Genomic DNA, 23,177 nt, shown 5'->3' with positions numbered 1-23,177 from the left:
AAATAAAAGATGAGAGCTCCAATTGGACCAATAGCAGTGGGGCTAAAGAGAGAGGGCCATACACAAGGGATATGTGGGAGGCAAACTGGATAAGATTTAAGTGGTGAATTATGGGCACTTGGCTGGCTCAGTCGGTTAAGTATCAAACTCTTGATTTCGACTCAGATCATGATCTCACGGTTTGTGAGATCAAGCCCTACATGGGGTTCTGTGGTGACAGCGCAAAGCCTGCTTGGGATTCTCTCTCTCCCTGTCTCTCTACACCCTCCCTTGCTCGTGCTCAGTTTCTTTCTCTCTCTCTCTCTCTCTCTCTCTCTCTCTGTCTCTCTCTCAAAGATAAATAAATAAACTTTAAAAAATATTTTAAAAAAATAAGTGAGGAATTACATGTGCAGGGTCCACAGTGACCATGAGACATATGGCTTTGACGACCAAATAGTACAAATGACACCATCTTGATACTCTTAATGTACCCTGGCCAAAGAATCCAAATATCTATTTCTGTAACTCATTTGTTATATTTCTATTGCACTGACATTGGATTGGCACAGTTAATATTAGTAGATCCAAAACAAGATCCTAAATTTCTACCTCATTGATAGTAATAACAGATTAGTCCCTTCCCCAAGAAAAGCAAGCAATTGTAGATTCACCCAGCACAGAAAGAAAGAATGCCCCTGGCAAACCAGTCTCTCTTCTCCAGTCTTCCCTGGGGTAGAGTCAGAGATCTTTCAAAATAGCATATGAGCATTTAGAATCCAAATGTAACCCAGACCTATGAGAGAGTGGTTAACTGGAACTGATGGGAGAAGCAGGTTGTGAGAGAGAACATTCCAGAGTTGAAAATCACATCACATGTCTTATAGGCTTCCACCAATCATAACAGTCATCACTATAAGAAATTAGCACCATTTCTCCCATCCTCCCACGTGTCCTGTTCCAGCATACAAAGCCCAGTTGTTCAAGGCACGGTCCATTCAACAAACGTGTCCTGAACACTACCATTAGCATCAGGCTTATAATCAGTGTCAGATAACCTGCACTAAAATAACCTCCACAGATAACCTCCATTAAAATGCAAATACGGTTAGGTATGTCGATAATGCAGGGGGAAATCAGTTTATTAAATACTGTTAAGGATGAGGGTAACATAAGAGTATTCTGGGGTCTGGGAGTGGAAGATTTGGAGATGGAGGAAAGAGCCAAGAATAGGGAAGTGCAAAGTCTTAGAAAAAAGAAAATCTGCCTACTTCACAACTTTCACTAGGACCAGCCCTGAAACTAAGGTCATGAGTACATGAGTGTGTTTTCTTTAACTTTGTCCGGCCGAGAAATTGTTTTCCAAGGCCACAATCTACATCCCCAAACTTAAAACAAGCACATTGTATCCGAAAGAGAATTGAGGAACAAGAATATAGAGGTTCAAATAATTACTAAAAGATTCAGAGCACGTGCCCCACGGACATCCTTTAAATGTGGAAAATAGCACCAAAATCATTAAGTAACCCAGGATATTTGCGTGCCTTCCCTATTTGCTTACCTACCGATGACCTGCCGTTTCCAGCGCTCTCTCTACCAAAAACAAAGTTCTTTTCTGACTGCATAAAAGGACATCACTGAAGCCTGCGGCAGTTTGTAAGAATATCTCCAAGCGTCGGGCTGAATATCTTCAATTAATTTTCAAAGGACGCTCTCTTCCATGGGAATATGTTTGGGATTTCAGAACTCAAAGCACCATACCTTAATCCTCATTTTCAAACTGAGCATTCTTCTCTAATTTCTCTCATCACACAGAGTGTGCATATGACAGCCAGCTCCCTGGGACCTGTGTCTGATCACAGCCCACAGTTCAGCAGGAGGGATCTTTCAAGCCAAGATTCAAAGGTAAACTGCACATTCTCATGAACACCCCTCTGGAAACTCACTTATATTTAATCACTTCAAGTGCTACATCTCCTTCTCTCGGATAACTTCCATTTTAATTCTCTTCTTCAGGGATCAAAAAAGGGCAAAGAAAAACTTGTGATGATTTCTCCCAGTACGTCACTGCTGGAACTACATTTCTAAACTTTTCCCACCTTGACTGTTTCCTGAAAGCAGACAAACCCTCAGAAATATAAATTTTACCCGAAACTAATATGTTATATGCCAGTTATACCTTAATGAAAACCTTTCGAACTTTGAAAAATAAAAAAAGAGAAATTTAAGTCTTACAAAATTCAACAGTTTCTGGTCAGGTCCCACATGTATAAAATGGAGTAATGCACTCTATCTCATAGGCTCATGGTAATGCATTCTATCTCACAGGTTCATGGTACAGATGAAATTACATCACACACGTGATTGTCTTGTGATTATCTTGCATATTGTAGGTCCTCAGTAAATAGTAGCTATTATTTTCTAAGGCTGGCATTTTTAAAGTCAGCAGTTCGAAATCGGGATAGAGCCTGATGATGCTGAAAACACCAATGATTATCAGCCTGGGGATGCTGCTTTACAATGTACAATGCATTTTTATTCACGTGCTCACACAACAACCCTGTAGAGTATCTGGAATTGTATTACTGTTGTATTACTTTTCTAATGCTGAGTAACAAATTGCCACAAATTAGTGAGTTAACTCAAGTTTACTATCTCACTGTTCTGTAAGGAGGAAATCCTACAAGAGTTTCATCAGGCTACATCAAGGTGTCAGCAGGGCTGTGTTTCTTTCTGGGGGCTCTCAGGTAGACTCGGTTTCCCTCCTCATTTGGGTTGTTGGCAGAATTTAGTTCTTGCAGCTGCAGGACTCGGGCCCCCATTTCCTTGCTGGCTGCCCTCTGAGAGCCATTTCAGCTTCTACAGGCTGCCCCGGTCCTTGGCTCATGCCTCTTCCCTCCATCAAAGCCAGCAACATTGAGGGGAGTCCTTCTCACATTTACTCCTGCCTCATCTGTCATTTTTCTGATCTCAGACAGGAAAAGTTTTCTGCTTTAAGGGCTTATGTGATTCGATTGGGCCCATTTGAATAACTCAGGGTAATCTCCCCCATCTCAAAGAGCATATGTTTAATCACATCTGCAAAGCCCTTTTTATCATATAACGTAACTTACATACAGGTTCCAGGGATTAGGATATGGACATCTTTGGGAGCGGGAGGTGGGGGAGGGGGTTGGTTATTAATTTCCTCTCCACAATGATTACTACTCACATTTTACAGATGAGAAGAATGAGGATGCGGGCGCAAAGCTGGCTCAGTTGGTGGAGCATCTGACTCTTGATCTCGGGTCATGAGTTCAAGCTCCTGTTGGGTGTAGAAATTACTTTGAAACTTTTTTTTAAAAAGGAGAAGAATGAAGGTCAAAGAATTGGACAAGAGATTTGCAAGGACACATAGTAAGTAACAAAGAATAGACTCAAATCACAAAAGTGTACTCCAAACCCAAGTCAGCGTTCCTCCAGTAGACTATCTTGTTTCTGAAAGGTAGCTCAGCATTTACCATCTTCCATTTTCTCTCCCTTCCTCACCCACATGGAAATCCACACTTCCATTAATTATACTTAAAGCTGGCATTCTTGAGGAATTAATGCACTTTTCCAAAGCTTCATGGAGAAGCCAAAGTTTAGATGCATTCCTACTCATTTTGTTGTAATTCCTTCCAAGGTTTATACCACATTGAAAGTATTATTTGCCAGCAATTGGACACTTCCATCTACAACTGTAAAGAAAACGTTTCCTGATTGGTTGAATGCTAAAGAAAGTTTACATCATGGTACATGTAGGTTATCTCATAACAATTTTCTCAGAAGATGTACTTAGAAATTTGAAACCAAAATGTTTAATATTCATTTAAGACGGTATTGGTCACTTTGTATTTCCTAGAAAATACTATCTCTAGCCATTTTTTTTTGTTTGTGGAATTTAAAAGCATGATTTAAATTTATTTTAGTGTGATTTCAGTCAACGAGTGTTTATTAAGCCCATTAATAAATACAAAATGTAAGTCAGTAAGCAATTCATGGGAATATGTGATTAAATGACAAATTGTGGGGCCCATACTGTACTTTGAGAATAATCATACTCCTGAAATATAAGGAGACTCTTCTGATTAGAAGCAGAGATGCTCATTAAAGAAACATGGACAATAAGTTCAGGTCAGTTGTATGTAGAAATCATAAAGGACTCTTAAAAGCCTGGCCACAATCACATATATACAAGAGTAATAATAAAATGAATGTTTGGGGCACCTTGGGTGGTTCAATCGGTTGAGTGTCCAACTTTGGTTCAGGTCATGATCTCATGGTTTGTGGTTCAAACCCCACATCAGGCTCTGTGTTGACAGCTCAGAGCCTGGAGCTGCTTCCAATTCTGTGTTTCCCTCTCTCCCTGCCCCTCCCTTGCTCACACTCTGTCTCTCTGTCTCTCAAAAATAAATAAATGTTAAAAAAATTTTTTGTAAAATAATAATAAAATGTTTTTATCAAAAAAATCCTGAGAAGCAAAAGTCATCAGCTTAATGCATTTTGAGATAAATTATACACATTTATAAATTACAAAATAAAATCGGTAAAAGTCATTTTTTAAAAGGACGAGACAGAGGAGTAGATGCAGAAAAAGAGACTTCAAGATTTTGAGGTTTTGAGGAGAAAAGTGAGATTTAAGAAAAATTAGTCTGGGGGCGCCGGGGCGGCTTAGTTGGTTAAGCTGTGCCGACAGCTCAGAGCCTGGAGCCTGCTTCAGATTCTGTGTCTCCCTCTTTCTGTGCCCCTCCCTCGCACTCTGCCTCTATCCAAAATAAATAAACATTTTTTTTTTTAATTTTAAAAGAAAAAAAGAAAAATTAGTCTGACAATAGTACCTAGTCTGAGCTATGAAGAGAATAAAATCAGGACAGGTAAATAGCCAGGTGCTTCCCATCTAAGTCTGTGATAATGAAGGCATGTAATCTTACAGTTGATGAACTCTGAGAGCAGACAAATGTTGGTTTAAATCCTGGCTCTGCCACTTACCAAATGTTTGCCTTTGGGCAAGACACTAGAGTACTCTAAGACTCCGTTTTCTCATCTGTAAAATGGGGATGATAATCCACACCATGGAATTGTCATGAGAATTAAGTGATGTGGTGTATTGGAATCACATAGCATCTGGCACTTTTAACTGGTGTGATCATCATGACGATTAAGAATGGTAACAGTGTGACACGCCTGGGTGGCTCAGTTGGTTAAATGTCCGACGCTTGATGTCGTCTCCTCATGATCTCACGATTCATGAGTTCGAGCCCCCGCATTGGGCTCTGCACTCTCAGGGCAGAGCCTGCTTTAGATCCTGTGTCTTCCTCTCTCTCTGCACCTCCCTTGCTCGTGCTCTCTCTCTCTCTCTCTCAAAAATAAATCATAAAACATTAAAAAATAATAATAAAAAGAAAGGTAGCAGTGGAAATGGAAAGAAAAGGGACAAAGGTCATTTTGAGGGCAGTAAAAGACTCCAGACTTTCTAACTGATCGTGGAAGCTGAATTATTTAGGAAGTTGGTATAGCCTAAAACCTGGCTTGATCTTGACCTTCATTCCAGATGCATCACTCTGAATCAGTTCTGTCCACATAGGGAAAAATATAGCCAGGACCAGACTCCAAAGACCAGATTTAACAGCATTATCCTATAGAAACTTCCTACAGTGAAAGAAATGGTCTTTATCTGAACTGGAAAGTCTGGCCGGTGCAACTGAGAAAGTGATTTTTTTCATTTTAATTTCATCTTATAACTTAATTCACAAATCTAATTGGAATTCAATTTAAATAGCCACACGTGACTAGTGGCTACCTTCCTAGACACTAGCACAGCTGCTATCATATCCCAGACAGTCAGTGTTCGGGATGTAAAGGAATCCTGAAGTTCAGGTGCGCTGGGTATTGCTGGCTGGTGACTATGAGTACAGAGGATATGTTCGAAGGATCTTTGCAAAAGTAGGAGTAAATCAGAACAAAAGCTGAGTTCATCACCATCTTAGGGCCAGAAAGTTCAACTCCTCACTTCGCAATTCGAAGATAACTATCGAAGACGCTCACATTACCCAGTAGTCTACATAAATTGGAAGGAGGGATAGAGAAAAAGAGTCCTCCTTTCTTTTGAGAACTTTTTTTCCTTCTTCAAATTTTTATTTAAATTCTAGTGAGTTAACATACAGTGCAATATTAGTTTCAGGAGTGTAATTCAGTGATTCCTCACTTACATACAACACTTAGTGCTCATCACAAGTGCCCTACTTAATGCCCATCGCCCATGTAGCCCATCTCCCACTCACCTCCCTCCATCAACCCTCAGTTTGTTCTCTGTCTTTAAAAGTCTCTCATGGTTTGTTTCCCCTCTCTCTTTTTCCCCCCTAACATATGTTCATTTGTTTTGTTTCTTAAATTCCACATATGAGGGAAATCATATGGTATTTGTCTTTCTCTGACTGACTTATTTTGCTTAGCATAATACACTCTAGCTCCATCCGTGTTGTTGCAAATGGCAAGACTTCATTCTTTTTGATGACTTAGTGATATTTCATTGTAGATATATTCCACATCTTCTTTGTCCATTCATCAGTCGATGGATGTTTGGGCTGGCTCCACTGCTATAAACATTGGGTTGCATGTACCCCCTTCAAATCTGTATTTTTGTATCCGTTGTGTAAATACCTAGTAGTGCAATTGCTGGGTCGTAGGACAGTTTTATTTTTAACTTTTCGAGGAACCTCCACACTGTTCTTCAGAGTGGCTGTACCAGATTGCATTCCCACCAACAGTGCAAGAGAGTTTCCCTTTTTCTGCATCCTCACCAACACCTGTTGTTTCTTGTATTGTTAATTTTAGCCGTCCTGACAGGTGTGAGGTGGTATCTCACCGTAGCTTTGATTTGCATCTCCCTGATGTTGAGTGATGTTGAGCATCTTTTCATGTGTCTGTTACCCATCTGCATGTCTCCTTTGGAAAAGCGAAAAGACCACCTTCCAATCAGAAGTTTAGGTCCACCTGCTCTTAGTCTGTGTGTAAATAGAGATTATGGTGAAGGAGGAAAAGGGAAGTAGTTTGATTTCACTTCCTCTTTTTGCCTTCCCTGCATATCCCTCTACTTCACTTCCAAATTTAACCCCTTGGCTAATTACTTCCCTCTCCTATCTTCTTCCACAGTAGTGATAGCACAGAAAGGAACAGAGGCATTCTGGGAAGCTTCTTTTGTGTTTCATAAGTAAGGTAGAGGAACCAGAAATGGACAAATAGAGAAACTGAACTGTGATCGGCAGTTGTAACAAAAGCTTCAGCTGATCCCTGGGGCGGGGGCGGGGCACTGGAGTCAGAATGTCCCTGCAGAGTTGTCCTGAATTGAGGCAGAGAGGCTGGTCTTTTGAATCCCCCCGGGGCCCCAACATCAGTCACTGAATGCAAGCTGTCCCTAGGGAGGAGTCACAGACTTAGGCAAGGCAGTTCCCTTTGGCAGGGGACGATGCCCGAGAAAGAAGGAATTCCTGGAGAAGACACTGGCTGTTTGTCTCAGCAACCAATATTCCCACCACAGAGAGACAGATTGAGACCCTAAGAGTGGGGTGGTGGGATCCATCCAGGCTGTGTGCCACAGTAGTCACCGAGGCTCTTTCCCTGGCTCTGCCACCAGCAAGTGAGCATGAATAATCCACTCAGCTTTCTTAAGCTCTCACTTCCTTATCTGGATACAAGGGAAATGGAAGAGCTGAGTTCTAACTGATATATTTGGCACTCTGGCTTTTTATTTTAAGAATTATTATTCTAATTTTCTATTTACAAATTTGCAGTTTTTTAAATAAAATTTTCAAGGAAGAACACAAAGGGGAGATTTATATGGAACTTTTTTTCTGATTCTCATAAAAACAGATGGTTCCTATCAATACCCCCACTTCATTTAAAAAAACCTCTAAGTTAAGGGACACCTGGGTGGCTCAGTCGGTTAAACATCCCACTCTTGGTTTCAGTTCAGGTCATGATCTCATGGTTCATGGGCTCAAGCACTGAGTGGGGCTCCATGCTGACAGTGCAGAGCCTGCTTGGGATTCTCTCTCTTCCTCTCTCTCTGTCCCTCCCCCACCTCAAAATCAATAAATAAACATTAAAAAAAAAAAAAAACCTCAAAGTCAGTACTTAATTTCCATAAATGGAGGATTTCTGACTTTTGTTCATCACGCTACATCTTCACAAGGTATCTAAGTTTTTCTGTGCCACCTAGCTTTGTCACTAGACTATGGAATCCATTGCTTTATGTTGTGATCATGAGTTCATCTATTCACTTTTAAACACAAGTACCTGCATGCATTGCATTTACGCACTCACACACATACACAAAGACCAACTTTCACTGATGAATCTAAAAAGGATTTAAGAATACAGTCTTATCAACGTCAGTATGATTGAGTGGGACTGCCTTTAAGCCATCCCTTGGGAAAAAGTTTACATTCCATTCTTAAAGGTCTCCAAGAAGCTCTTTAAGATTGTGATATATCCTTTATTCAGTGATCAGCAATCCTCACAGTGAGGAAGTTCTTTTTTATATCTAACCCAAATCTCTTCTACTGCAATTTCAAACCACTTCCTTTTCCATTCTTACTGAATTAGGAAAGGAGGTGGAATCATTGTCACCTGCTTCTTATAATTTTCATATGTTTAACTTTTTAGAATTTATTTATACCTAAACATTCTTCCCATATGACATTTTATCCCACTTAACGTCTGTTTTTTAACTCATGAGAAATATCATTCAATCTTTTTAGTATATTTTCTAGCTTCCTTATATATTCCCTAAACTATGGAGACCAAATTTAAAACACCATGAGTGATGAAGTCTTTGTTATTTGGGGGGTTTGGCATTGTTACAATCTAACATGGGTTAGCTTTCACATTGCCTTACACTATCCCTACATTAAAAATGTATATCAGATTGTTTAACCTCAAGGAAGAAGCAATTTTCCCACAAGACCTATTTATAAAGTAGGATAGTATCTTCCCTTATATGGGAAGCTAATGTAAACTATTAATGACATGTATCAGGTGCAAAATGTTCTCAGTGCTCTTTCCAAATAACCTTTAAAATAACAAGACTCGTTTTGTCTATTAGAGTTTGGTTTTGAAAGACAAACATTTTAACTGTTATTAGTTCAACAATCAATAGTCCGGAAGTAACTGTTTTCTCTAAATGTAAATGCAGTCTTCCGGGCTCCTGGGTGGCTCAGGCTTTTGAGCGTCTAACTCTTTACTCTTGATTTCAGCTCAGGTCATGATCCCAGGGCCATGGAATCCAGCCCCGTGCTCAACATGAAGCCTACTTAAATTCTCTCTCCCTCTGCCCCTCTCCCCAGCTGGTGTGTGCCTTCTCTCTAAAAAAAAAAAAAATTTTAATGAAGTCTTCATGACCTCCTTGGCTACTGTGGATTTCTCAACATTGTTCCTTGCATGTGACAGTGTGTTACATGTAACATCTTTCCTGATGTTTACAGAATTCGAAGGAAAAATGAATGGAGTATATATAAATATAGTAAATATAAAATTAAGATAATTAAAATTAAATTAACATCAAAATATAGTAAATATAAAATTAAAAAAGAATTACCCACACAAAGATGAAACAAATCTCAAATTTTGTATTTTGAAGAACATATGGAGAAAGTATAAAAATTATCATTAACTTTCTACCTGCTATGTCAAATGTAAAGACATCGTAAAACGCTTGCAGTGGTTTCCATATTTTATATAAAGTATAAATGGTATAGTTACACAGAAAGTAAGTATATCATATATGCTTGGGTTTTAGGACAGAGCCTCCTTTTATACACCTCTGCTTCGTAACTTTATCATCTCCTTCTAAAAGCTGGCTACCAGCAAATGCATGTCAATATCAGGGTCTTGTGACATTATAATTAGGGTAACCTCTGGTCAGTAGGTTGACAATCACCTTTACCTCTTGGATTCATATCGCCTGACCCTCTCCCAGTTCTGACTCATGAGCACTGGGCTGACCCAGCTGATGCTGCTGTTGTAAGTACCGCACATGTGCCTACACTGTATACTGACTGAGAAGGGCAGCTGAGGGGTTGTGTAAAATCCCTTTGCACAAAAACATAGCTCCCATTTCCAACCAGCTGTGCATTCAAACATGTGAAGAAGGCTTTATACTTTGGTGGTAGGTGTTTATGTGCATTAATGTATTTAATTCTATTATAAACTTTTGATGTAAGAATTATTGTCACTCTCCTACAGCTTAGAAAATTAATTTTGGAGAGCCACATATCCAGTAAGGGGCAGACACAGAATTAAAATTTCTGACTCCAGTACATGGGTGTCTCCAATAATTCTCTGAATATGTCCCCACCCCCATGTTTAGGCAGGATAGTTTCGTGGTTCAGAGTAAGGACTGTGGAGTTAAACTCTCTGATTTCAAAACCACTTCTCAGTTTATGACCTACTTGACATCTCTAAGCTTCGGTTCATTTATAAAATAAATATAATGATAGTATATAACTCAGAGAGTTGGTGTAAGTATTAAATGCACTGATATGTGTAAAGTGTTTAGAATAATGCTTGCCATGTAGTAAATGCCATTAAGTTAGCTATTATTATTTTCTTTTTATCATGCAGTAAAGAAATTCTACTGAAAAGCAAATGAAATACAGAGAGGAAGAGCGGTAGTAATACACTAATTCAGTAGCCCATCGTAGAGTCTCAAAAACTGGTAACTAATCATTCAGTGGGCCCACAGGGAAATGGAGACACTGAGCAAGTCTGTTTGACTGTTGGACAAGGGAGATGGAGAAGTGCTTCAGGAGAGCATCACTGGGGAACAAAGGGCTCTAAGAATCTAGGGAGGGTTGAATCAACAAGAACAAAGCACACAGATTCTGCTTTAAAATTGTGCTGAAAGTCAGCTCTGATTGTATTTTATATTATGTTGTTCTTGACAGCTTTATAGCATCATTTGGGTCCACCATATTTTAGATATAACAGTTGTCTCATGTTGATTCACTATTCTCCCAGAATGTCTATTTAGTTAAAAAAAAAAAAAAAAAAAGCTCTTTAACTCAGGCACACTAATGGAATTTTGAAACATCACTGTTCATTTGTATTTAACATTAAATAGGTGAAGGGAAATAATTATAAAACTACTTGGAGTTATAAATGGGACCTCTATTAAATCTAGGCCTTAAATATTCACTAGTTTTTAATTTGGGTCAAGATCTGGTGTCTAATAAAGTCCACAGTATGTTCGACAGCATTCCAAATATCCTTTATTCTTCCTGATTCGACTTTCAACTTCTTTATTTAACGTTCTACTTCTTTGTCAGTTAGTGCCTCAGAGGACAGTATTCTGCCTAAGTAACAGATTTCATGGCAGCTTTCAACTCTGTATTGTGCCTAGTACTAAGATCTGAAAACACTCTAATCATCTTGTCACATTTTTAAAATTAAAGTGTTGATGGCATGATCAAAGGCTGAGATTCCATTGAGAACTCTACCCAGGATTTAATCTGCCTCTGACTCTCTGCACATACTAGTGGCACACATAACAAATTTTGTTAGTTTGCCATTAATCTTTATGCAAAGAATTATATTATGCACAGGAAAGGGTCACGAAAGTCACCAAATCATCGGAGTAAAGAGAAATCCATTTATCCCTTCACTCCTCCACTTGCTGCACAGAGGGATTCAGATTGCCCACTACCAGCCCAAACGACCAACCACGATATTAGAACAGTAGGAAATGAAACGCCTACTTCACAACGCAAGACGAGTGAGAGTATACCATATTGTTATAAATGCTTCAGTGAATTTTTAATGGTGTCTAATATTCACTCCTTTGGATCCTTCCAATAAAATAAATCCTATACTGAGGATAGTATACTATAATTGCATGTGTGTTTGTTAGTGTATCAAAGATACAATATTAATTTAATCCAATTTTTTGTTTATAGTAAGCCTCACTCAGTGGTTGCCACTGTGCTGGTACTTTGGTCAATACAAACAAATAAAAACTAAGATATTTCAGGTGTGTATAGTTATTACCATTTACGAAGCATTTTCAGTGAAAAAGTTTCGTTTGTCCTACATAGTAATCCTGTGTGCTAGTTTGAACACTGTCGGTATTATTTGTCTTGTTTTAGAGATTAAAAATCAAAGCCAAAACCAGGTAAAGAACAGTTAAAATAATATGCCTAGGCTCACAGTTAGTAAGTTGCAGAGCTGAGACCCAAACTTTGGTCTCTTGACTCAAAAAAATAACATGCTTTCTGCTCTTAACTGGCCTTAGGTTCATGGCTGTGGCAAAAATATTCACAGAAATGCTGCCTTAAAACCTCTTGAAACAAGACAGACAGTAAATACAACACAGTTGCCCAAATGAAGAGAAAAGACAACAGACATTCATCAAGTTAGTAAGTAAGAAAAATCTTGTGGCTTCTTTTGGTGGGAAAGGAAAACCTTCCTTAGACTTGGAATTTCATGGGTTCTAATTCTTCATGTGTTCCTAAAATGTGTGGAGGTAGACAAGGAAAAGCCTGGATTCCACGTGTGGCCAGCACAGATGAAATCACAGCATTATGCATCCCCTCGTGGGTAGGAGATACTGACCAGACTGGCATGCCATGGGGGAGGGAGGTATGTATTAGAGAGTAACAGGTAATAGTGGAAGATGAAGCAGAGGAGATTAAAAGGTTTTAGAGAGCTTTATGTCAGGCAAGACATTTGATCCAGATCCAGCAAATCACACAAAGTTGGAGTAAAGGAAAAGATAATCCAGCAGCACGATGTCAGATGAATTAGAAGACTCATCAAAATAAGGTAGGCTAAATGGTAAAACTTTACATTAGAGATAGCACTGAGTCATTGATAAAGAAACCAAAGACTATTCGGTACATAGTGATCAGTATGTGCTAAATGTAAAAAAAAAAAAAAAAAAAAAAAAAAAGGCAAAGGTTGAACCCAGTGATGACAGTTATCTGTAGGATGATGGTGCCGTTGACTAAATAGAAAAGCTAATTTGTAAAGCTATGTTTCAGTGTATTTGGGAGTAAAGGTGAATGCATTGATAACGTTTGTAAAATGGCTTCCCTTTTACTGAAAACAAGCTATATCCTGTTTTCAAGATAGTTTCTTTAAATTGAAGATGGAGGAAGGATTGACCATGATTAGTTTGAATCTTTTATAAAACATCATACTATACTATATAGTATAACATACTGCCTATATCCTTAAGAGACAACTCTGAGGCACATTTTGAATGTTTTAACATTTACAAATGACAATGGTTTTAAGAACATAGGGACAAGACCAGGGTGCCTGGGTGGCTCAGTTGGTTAGGCATCCAACTCTTGGTTTTGGCTCAGGTCATGATCTCTAGGTTCATGAGACAGAACCCTGCCCCCGGCTCCATGCTGGTGGCACTGAGACTGCTTGAGATTCTCTCTCTCCCTCTGTCTCTGCCCCTCCCCTGCTTGGGTATGCATGCCTGCGCATGCACTCTTTCTCTTTCTCTCTCTCTCTCACTCTCTCTCTCTCGAGTTAATAAACTTTAAACTCCTTTTATCTTAATTAATTTATTTTTTTAATATGAAATTTATCGTTAAATTGGTTTCCATACAACACCCAGTGCTCATCCCAACAGGTGCCCTCCTCAATGCCCATCACCCACTTTCCCCTCCCTCCCACCCCCCATCAACCCTCAGTTTATTCTCAGTTTTTAAGACTCTCTTATGGTTTGCCTCCCTCCCTCTGTAAAAGAAAGGTACATTCAGTGACATCGCATTGTTTTTAATCTATTATGTGTTGACACAGAATCTAAAAATTATCTCATATTCTGTGATAACATTAGGAGTACTTCCTGAGGTTAAAAAAAAAGATTAAAACTTTTTTTTCTTTTCCTTCCCCTCCCCCATGGTCTTCTGTTACGTTTCTCAGGATCCACATAAGAGTGAAAACATATGGTATCTGTCTTTCTCTGTATGACTTATTTCACTTAGCATAACACTCTCCAGTTCCATCCACGTTGCTACAAAAGGCCATATTTTATTCCTTCTCATTGCCACGTAGTATTCCATTGTGTGTATAAACCACAATTTCTTTATGCATTCATCAGATGATGGACATTTAGGCTCTTTCCATAGTGTTGGCTATTGTTGAAAGTACTGCTATAAACATTGGGGTACAAGTGCCCCTATGCATCAGTACTTCTGTATCCCTTGGGTAAATTCCTAGCAGCGCTATTGCTGGGTCATAAGGTAGATCTATTTTAATTTTTTCAGGAACCACCACACTGTCTTCCAGAGTGGCTGCACCAGTTTGCATTCCCACCAACAGTGCAAGAGGGTTCCCGTTTCTCCACATCCTTGCCAGCATCTATAGTCTCCTGATTTGTTCATTTTAGCCACTCTGACTGGCGTGAGATGATATCTCAGTGTGGTTTTGATTTATATTTCCCTGATGAGGAGTAAACTTTAAACTTCTAAAAAAAAAAAAATGAGAAAAAAAAAAAACAGAAAGAAGACCAAATACCCAGGTGCTTTGGATGGAACTATATTTCTAAGGATTTCTCCTTGCAGAAAAAACTCACATATATTAGGGACCTAATATGCACAGGCATTATGTTTGTGGGGCATCTGCATTTTTCTTCCTTTCCATAGCTCTAGGGAGCTCTTATAATCACCATCAATAAGGATGTTAATGGTGTGGAAAAGGAACATCAAAGAGGCTGAGTAAGGTCACTGTGTGGATGGCAGAGTGTGGATTCAAACCTCAGTCTTCTGCGGGTTTTTTTGTTTTGTTTTGTTTTGTTTTTTGTATTTGGAAGAGTATAGTTCTTCCATAAACACATTATGAAAACAGGGAAAGGACCCTGCCATAAAGTGTCCTTATAAAAGAGAAAAGGAGGGGCGCCTGGGTGGCGCCGTCGGTTAAGCGTCCGACTTCAGCCAGGTCACGATCTCGCGGTCTGGGAGTTCGAGCCCCGCGTCAGGCTCTGGGCTGATGGCTCGGAGCCTGGAGCCTGTTTCCGATTCTGTGTCTCCCTCTCTCTCTGCCCCTCCCCCGTTCATGCTCTGTCTCTCTCTGTCCCAAAAATAAATAAAAAACGTTGAAAAAAAAAAAAAAGAGAAAAGGAGGAAAAGGTATAAGACAGAAAAGGACACCACTGTCTTTAAAGACCAAAAGCATATGTAGAAAATAGGATTAATTTTAAGGTAAAATGATATAATATAAGCTGGATAAATATATGCTAAAAGGATGTAAAAGAAAGGTACATTCAGTGACATCGCATTGTTTTTAGTCTATTATGTGTTGACACAGAATCTAAAAATTATCTCATATTCTGTGATAACATTAGGAGTACTTCCTGAGGTTAAAAAAAAGATTAAAATAAGTGATAAAACGTTTTAATCTGAAATTTTAATATTTTCCCTATTATTTACAAATTGGGTATGATTTTTTCCATCTATGAGTGTCAGACACTGTATTTTGCCTCTCTACCTCAGTAGACTTGTTGTTCTCCAACATTTACCTCAATACAGGGCCATTATCCACTCACAGCTTAGTCATGAAGTTCAAGAACAGAAACTCAGGCAACTGTCCATATAAATGAACACATTTGACCCGTACAGCACTATAGAAAACAAAATGTTTCTTTCTAATGGATGAATCACAACATAATAGGAACCTTCCCACAAAAGAGCTTGACTCTTTTCTAACTTGCAGTTTCAAAATAATTTCATAAGCACAAAAGATTTTAGTTTGTATTGGATTTAGGAGAAGAAATACCTCATAGTGAAATCTTTTGCTAGAATTTGACTCTATTTCAGCGGCCCTCAACCTTGGCCATGCATCAGAGTCACCTGTGAAGCCTTATAAAAACACTTGCTGAATCAGAAACTCCAAAGGTATAACCTGGGCTTCTTTGCCTAAAAAAAAAAAAAAAAAAAAAAAGCTCCACCATTGATTCTAACACACAGCAAGATTGAGAATTCTGATATAAGTGATACATAAATAGTTCTTTGGTGAGCTTTCTCTGAAAGGAATTAGTTAGGATATTGCCATATAAACTTAAAAAAAGGAAATGCCCCCCCCCCCCCCAAGGAGAATTTGACCACTAGGCAGAGTTACCTTGGTGTCAGGACTCCACGAAACAGCTGTTGCTCTACAATCTGCACACCTCCAGGCTATCTTACTTCCAGCAGCTGCAGTAAATTCCAAGCATATTTCCAATGAACACCAACCCAACCTTTGAATCTAAATCCCTCCAAGTCTCTCCTAAAGTTTAACTGCAAATGTTCACTTTGGTTCAACTTTCCATTTGCCTTCTATTAGTCAGCCGTCATGGTTTAAACATTTATAGATAGAAAAGCTCAGATACGATCCATATTTTATTGTAATCAGATGTTAACAGGGTTGCTGATGCTATCAAGTATTTGACAACTATGGACACGTGAATCTTGGCTTTTTTTTTTTAAAGTGTCAATGGAACATATTCAGTATTTATTGGGACTGCACTGTTGCTGTTGTGGCATGCACCGGGCAGACAGTAACGCCCTTTGCTCATATTCTAATAGGAAAGCATTCATTTGACAAATGTTTACCGAATGGGAACAAAGGATGTAATCTCTGCCTTCTGGGACACCAAAAGTCTACAAGAAGAAGCAGACGTAAACAAAAACTTTCCCTTCAATTTGTTAAGTATCATGATAGAAGTAGTTACAAAGGGCCATGTGATCACAAAGGAAAAGCAATCTGTTTGGGGAAAGCTGGTACAGGTCTGCAGGAGAAAGTCACATCTTAACTGGAAGAATGTATGGAATTTTCCAAGAAGGAGAAGAGGAGAAAGAGTATTCCAAACAGAAATAGCACGTGCAAGTCTCAGAAACAACAAAATCATGGCACGTTCAGGGAAGAAAGAGAACCGCAGGGAATATTTAGCACAAGCCTCACTGACTGGTTCTCTGTCACCATCCTTATCATCACTTTCGATAACTTCACCAGACTGGTAAGTAGCTATCTGTCCAACCACCTAGCCTCTAGGTGGTTCACTTCCAACCACCATACGAAAAGGCAGAGTGAGAAAGCATTTGCTCTCTCTGCCCGCCTGTCTTCAAGCTGGAACATTGGTCTTCTGTCTTTGGACTGATCGAACTTCTGCCATCAGCTTTCATGGTTCTCAGGCCTTGAGATATGGACCTGGCACCATCCCATCTCTTCTCCTGGATCTCCAGCCTGCTGACTGCTGATCTTGGGACTTAGGCTCCATAACTGCGTAAGCCAGTTTCTTATAATAAATGTATATGCACATGTATACACATGTGTGCATATCCTATTGATTCTATTTCTCTTCAAGACCCAGAGTAATACAGTAAGCGATCAACGAATAAAATGGGTGAATTAAAAATACTTTGTCTAGCTAAAATACGTCAGGGGAATTAGAATATGAAACTAAAGAGAGATCAGTACTCATAACAAGAGTTAAATATACTACACCTTAATTATATGCAACATGGTCTGTCAGACACTGTAAATGGACCATCTCATTTAATCCTCATAACCCTGTGAGGTGAGTACTTTTATTATCTTCATTCTACAGAGAAAGTCACTGAAGCTCAAAGACATTAGATAACTTTCTAAAGTCACATTATAAATGCTTTGTCTCAATTTATTTCCCAAACAGAAGTAAGTATCTTTTTTCATTATTTCTGTTCTTTCAAATCAATCAATGAATCAATTAAGCAGCAAGAGTATACTGAGCTGGCTACTATGTGCCATAGGTGATTTCCTCTGAGAAAATGAGGCCCCTCATGGTGAGCCCAGGCATCTTCCTGGCTTCAAGCAACATTAGGTCAAAAATATTCCAAACACATGATGCCTTTGGACAATCCTTCCATTCCTCAGTTCTGTAACTCGTTATTTGCAATAGAAAAAAGTAATTATAAAAGCACCATAACTACTAATTACAAGCAACTGTAAATAAGAAAAACTGAGTTCAATGAAGCATTTAATACCATGTGTTTCAGTTCAGAAATGTGGAGTTCAGGTCCTTAGTAATGTGGGAATTATGTTTTACTCCAAAAACTAAAAATCTGTGCCTGGTAGACTTAATTTAAAAAATATATTTCCCTCCCTCCCACAGGCATCTAGATTAGCAGCTGATAAACTCTTCCTATAAAAAGACAGGTAGCAAATAGGTCAGGTTTTGTGGGTTATATGGTCTCTGTCACAACCATCCAGGCCTGTTGCTGTGGCATGAAAACAGTCATAGATGATAAATAAATGAATGAATGTACTGTGACCCAATAAAACTGTGTTTTCAAAACAGATGGTAGGCTAGATTTGGCCTGAGGGCTGCAGTTGCCCAATCCCTGATCCAGAATCTTAGATATCATATTCCCAGATTAGAAAACATAGATGGTAGAAAGACCATCTACCCACTCTGATGCAAATTACTTTTTGATGAAGTCTAACCTGGTGAATGCTAGTGCTTATAAAGATGAACAGGTTGAGAATGGTAGACAGTAGTGGTAGTTACAAGATTGTGTCTTTACCGAAATCAATCAGAAATAAACAACTGCAGAAGAACTAATGGCATTATAGAATCAGAGCACTTACCACTTTAAGACAGGAATCCGCCATTTTGCTTATCATCATCCTTCTCCAGCAGGCTCTTAACCATTATAGTTTCCCTCACATAAATTCCATTTTAGGGGCACCTGGGTGGCTCAGTTGGTTAAGTGTCCCACCATGGGTTTCAGTTCAGGCCATGATCTCACGATTCATGAGTTTGAGCCCCACGTCAGGCTCTGCACTGACAGTCCAGAGCCTACTTGGGATTCTCTCTCTCCCTCTTTCTCTCTGCTCTTCCCCGGCTTGAACTCTCTCCCCCTCTCTCTCTCCCTGTCTCAAAAAACGAAAAAATAAAAAATAAATTTTTAATTCCATTTTGCTACAGATATCTTACAAAGCAGATATGTCACTTCCACGACAATTATGGTGACTTGTACGATGAGGTATAGATACCATTATATAAAACTATTTGCTAATTACTTTTTAGGTTATTTCTAATCATTCACCCAATTCCTAACAAAAATAATTCATTCAATGAAAAAATTTCACAGCCAAAAATTTCAAGTTTAGTGATCGAAATTGAGTTCCAAGTCATAATAAATTGCTTTGGGGGATCTACAGTACAAATCTATGAGACTGTCTTCCCAGTACCAGTTTCTGAGAATCAACCTCCACCCACCTGCATCATTCCCATGGTGCTGCATAACCCCACCCCAAGCCACCATTGAATGGTTGTGCATTAGCTTGCCAGGGCTGCTTGACAAAGTTTCACAAAATAGATGGCTTAAACAACAGAAACATATTGTCTCAATAGTTCTGGAGGCTACAAGTTTCAGATAAAGGTGTCAGCAGGGTTGGTGCTTCCTGAGGCTGTGAGGGAGAATCTGTTTCATGCCTCTCCCTTTTGGTGGTTTGCTGGCAATCTCTGTCATTCCTTGGTTTATAAATATATCACTCCATCTCTGCTTTCATGTTCATATGGTGCTCTCCCTATATGCTCATTTTTCTCTGTGTCCAAATTTCCCCCTTTTATAAGGACACTAGTCCTGTTGGATTAGAATCCATCCTGATGACCTCATCTTAACTAGATTATCTGTAAAGACCTTATTTCCAAATAAAGTCACATTCACAGGTGCTGGGGATAAGGACTTCAATATCTTTTATGGGGACACAATTCAACCCATAACAGGTCCTAAGGTTTCCCAAGCTGGGCCAACAAGAATCCTTTCTGGGGATCCTTAGAAATAAAATTTAAACAGTCCAGAGGGCTGAAGGGGTCATTTGTAAAACTCAAGAGCTATTAGCAAGCATGTTTTCTACCACACAGAAAAATCTCAGCAGGAGGAAGAGATAAACTAACATGCACAAGAAATGAAAAACATGGAATTGTGATGGTATTTGAATCTCTAGTGCCAGCTGCATCTATGGCTCAACCTCAAACCCATCTATATGTCTATATCTACATATCTATATCTATGTCTATATCTATATCTATATCTATATCTGGTTCTGGGTGTGAAAATTCTTGTTCTCAAATTGGAACTATCATATTTCATGTGACAATATATTTTAATAGAGTTCCAGGCTTGAGTAGAAGGTAGCTTCATCCTAGGATTTAGGTGTATCTGGACAAACCTACAGAACTTGTGGGACAGGAATTCTAGAGGATTATTTATTTGAGAAGTGAGAAGCCTTCGGGAAAAGGATTCATCTCAAGGGCAGAGAAAATCCAAGACTAATCAGATAAAAGTGCTCACTAACACTTTTCATCCAGGTCAGCCCCATAGAGTCCTGAATATGGTGAAGGATACAAACTAAAAAAAGGCATTTCATTAACTAAACTCTCCATGGGTCATTGAGAGTACTGATCAACCTCATTATCACTGTTGGTGGCTTTGGGCACCAGCAGGACAATGCAGCCATCAGCTACCCACGTTGAACAACAACAACATTGAGCAGCCAAACTATGATGACAAGATTTGAACACCAGTGTCTTTATGAATAGGTATGACATTTTTGCCACCTGTAGTGTCACCATCACAGTGAGCCCAGGAGAGAGGAAAGGGAATACTCCCCATGGTAGTCAGGAGAACTAGTTCTAAACATTTCCAAGGGATGCCCAGGACTGTTGGGAGAAATGTATGAGGACTGGAATTCTACCAAGAAGAAAGGAAAAAACAAAAACAAAAACGGAGAAGTACTGTTTTATGGCTATTACTGTCATCTTACTTTTGTCCCTGGGTTCGTTTAATACAGGCAACAAGAGTTGATGGGGGGAAATATACATATTTTTCTAAGAAATAGTGAGATAATTTTTTTTAATATTTTCAACTAATCTAGAGCACTTATGCCCTTACTAGTTTCTTATATATTCTCATTGTATTGTAAAATAATTTTAGCATCTAATTATACAAAAAAACAAAGTCACAATGGTATTTATTAAGGTTTCATTTGAATGTACCATAGGTTTCAAAGGTAAGATCTAGATCAGAAAATCTGCAATGGCACATTTTGACCTTCTGTTTGTTTTTGTTACAAAAGACTACAAAAGAATTCTTTTAAAAATTATAACCAAAATATAAGTCATAAGCCCAATATTTAGGTTATAATAAAATATTGTCTTTCAATGTAAAACCATACAGTAAAATGTCATATAACTAAAATTCATCATTTTATTCTCCTCAAAATTGCACTTACATTAGTAAGCAACACGTTTATTTTTTTACTTTAAACATTCTTTTTTTTTTTTTAATTTTTTTTTTTCAACGTTTATTTTTGGGACAGAGAGAGACAGAGCATGAACGGGGGAGGGGCAGAGAGAGAGGGAGACACAGAATCGGAAACAGGCTCCAGGCTCTGAGCCACCAGCCCAGAGCCTGACGCGGGGCTCGAACTCACGGACCGCGAGATCGTGACCTGGCTGAAGTCGGACGCTTAACCGACTGCGCCACCCAGGCGCCCCTTTTTTTTTTTTTTTTTTTGAGAGAGAGAGAGAGTGCAAGCAGGGGAACAGGGAACGGGGAGAGGGGGAGGGAGGGAGGGAGAGAGAGAGAGAGAGAGAGAGAGAGAGAGAGAGAGAGAGAATCCTAAGCAGGCTGCATGCCGGGCGCAGACCCTATCGTTGGGCTAGATCTCACAGCCGTGAGATCATGACTTGAGCTGAAGTCAAGAGTCAGACACTTAACTGACTGAGCCACCCAACACTCTCATTTTTTATACATTTATAAAATCTATAGTATTTTAATAACACTTCAGGTTGAATATGAGATCTTGTTAACACATCATACTGGAATTTTATTATTATAAGAATTGAAGGAACCTTCAAAAGTTATCTGGTTTAGGACTTAACCTCCAATATAGAGTCGTTAAATTTCAACTCCCCAGTGTATCTGCAGAATACGAGAGCCGCCATTTTTTTTAAAACACATGTTTTGTGTTGTTTTGATTTATTCACTAATTTCCAGGGTCAACAAAATTTGGAAAAGTCTTGGTTAATCTTCAACAGTCTTCAAAGCTGATCTTCAGATAATCTATTCTTCTGAAATATAAATTATTCTATTTGCCCAAATTTCTAGCCACGGGAATGGACTAATGTTTGGCAGGGAATAGCATTCCTTGTCTGGAAAAACCACATGGCAGGTGCAGGGCCAGGGATGTCCTTGCAAGGCAGAGCAGACATCCCCCTCAGCTCGTTCCTTCCAGACTACTGAAGGAGATGGGCAAGTAGGTACTACCAGTACAGAAGGCCTTCTCCCATTCCTGTGCACAAGCCTCGCCTTTAACTTTGTTTCACAGAGTTGAGTATAAAATCGTATCAATCAATAAAATTGTGGTTATCAACTTAAAACTACACCATACACTATAGCAATAGTATTATTTTATATTGTAAATTATTCAGAAGAGAATTTCTGGAAACTGTGGATTTAAAAATAATAATAATAAAGCACACTGAGGCAAAAAAAATTGAAATCTTTATTTAAATTACAAAGTGGATCATGACCATACTCTTCAAACAAACAAAGGGCTGTTTGTGGGACAGTTAAGTGCATTAGAGAAAAATCTATTTGTGTTTCTTGCCATAGGAACTTGATGTTTTGAAAGTTGAATAGACATTTTCTCAAATGTTTCACTTATTTCCATACCTCATAAGCATGACTCCTGTACAGAACAACACTTGTCAATTGATTATCAACTGATAACATGAAACCACTGTGTAAAAATGTGGTTAGAAGCTATCAAGAAAACATGAAAAATAATCTTCCTATTTTTCAGTTTTATATAAGAAGAAAGCATGTGATTAACAAAATAATGTATTTTAAAATAACCAGAGTATTGGGGCACCTGGGTGGCTCAGTTGGTTAAATGGCCGACTTTGGCTTAGGTCATGATCTCGCAGTCTGTGGGTTCAAGCCCCACATTGGGCTCTGTGCTGACAGCTCAGAGCCTGGAGGCTGCTTCGGATTCTGTGTCTCCCTCTCTTTCTGCCTCTCTCCCACTCATGCTCTGTCTCTCTCACTCTCAAAAATAAATAAACATAAAAAAAGAAAATTTAAAAAAATAACCAGAATATTGTTGAGACAACTGAGTCCATCAGTGGTTGTTTAAGAATA

The 23,177-nt window shown here is 38.8% G+C and overlaps 1 long non-coding RNA gene across 1 annotated transcript in view; it reads right to left on the bottom strand.

The window, feature by feature from the left end:
- Window positions 1-3,248, bottom strand: part of LOC109501707 — a 30,903-nt gene extending 27,655 nt beyond the window's left edge. The window contains exon 1 of the long non-coding RNA XR_002159941.2: window positions 3,191-3,248. This is a non-coding gene — a long non-coding RNA (uncharacterized LOC109501707). The remainder of the gene's footprint in view (window positions 1-3,190) is intronic.
- Between the last annotated feature and the right edge of the window lie 19,929 nt (window positions 3,249-23,177).

Source organism: Felis catus, chromosome B4, assembly GCF_018350175.1.
Source record: "Felis catus isolate Fca126 chromosome B4, F.catus_Fca126_mat1.0, whole genome shotgun sequence".
Lineage (NCBI taxonomy): Eukaryota > Metazoa > Chordata > Mammalia > Carnivora > Felidae > Felis > Felis catus.
The sequence above is the reverse complement of the archived record's forward strand: the minus strand, read 5'-3'. Positions and strand labels throughout refer to the sequence as shown.